The 650-nt window shown below is 39.5% G+C and overlaps 1 non-coding gene across 1 annotated transcript; it reads left to right on the forward strand.

Annotated features, from left to right (window-relative positions):
- The first annotated feature begins 331 nt into the window (after positions 1-331).
- On the forward strand, positions 332-438 carry LOC128773551 (U6 spliceosomal RNA). The gene has a single exon (XR_008417919.1). It is a non-coding gene; the product is annotated as a U6 spliceosomal RNA (small nuclear RNA).
- Positions 439-650: the final 212 nt, after the last annotated feature.

The following is a 650-nucleotide window of genomic DNA, read 5'->3' on the forward strand; positions in this document are numbered from 1 at the left end:
GGTTTTAATTGCTCATCTTCAATGAAATTACTACTGAAAGATGTCATTTATTTTATTTTGTTTTTAAAGATGTCTTTTTTTTGAAGTTTATTTATTTTGAGAGAGAAGTAAGTGTGAATGGGGGAGGGGCAAAGGGAGGAGGGAGGGAGAGAGACACAGAGAGAGAAAGAGAATCCCAAGCAGGCCCCAAGCTGCCAGCACAGAGCCCGACATGGGGCTTCTAACCCATGAAGCTGTGAGATCATGACCTGAGCCGAAACCAAGATTTGGATGCTCAATCCACTGAGCCACCCAGGCGCCCCTGAAAGATGTCCTTTAAAAGATCGATACAGTGTTCACTTCAGCAGCACATCTACTAAAATTGGAATGATCCAGAGAAGGTTTGCATGGCCTGTGCACAAGGATGACACACAAAAGCTTGGTATGGAACTTGGACAGAAAAAGTAGGATATAAGCAGAAAAACAAGGAAACTAAATCAGCAAATAATATTGATTAACTTACCTATTAACACAAAAACATTCTTTCATGAAATAATTCTGACAATAGATTCTAGGGGATTTTTTCCCCTTGTAGTGTCTGTATTTGGCAAGAGAAAATATCTGATGACTTTATGTCAATTCCCCCCAAATTTTGGTAATTTTCCTAGTGT

This window comes from Panthera pardus, unplaced genomic scaffold (genome assembly GCF_024362965.1).
Source record: "Panthera pardus isolate Hobbes unplaced genomic scaffold, ASM2436296v1 HiC_scaffold_25, whole genome shotgun sequence".
Taxonomy (NCBI): Eukaryota; Metazoa; Chordata; class Mammalia; order Carnivora; family Felidae; genus Panthera; species Panthera pardus.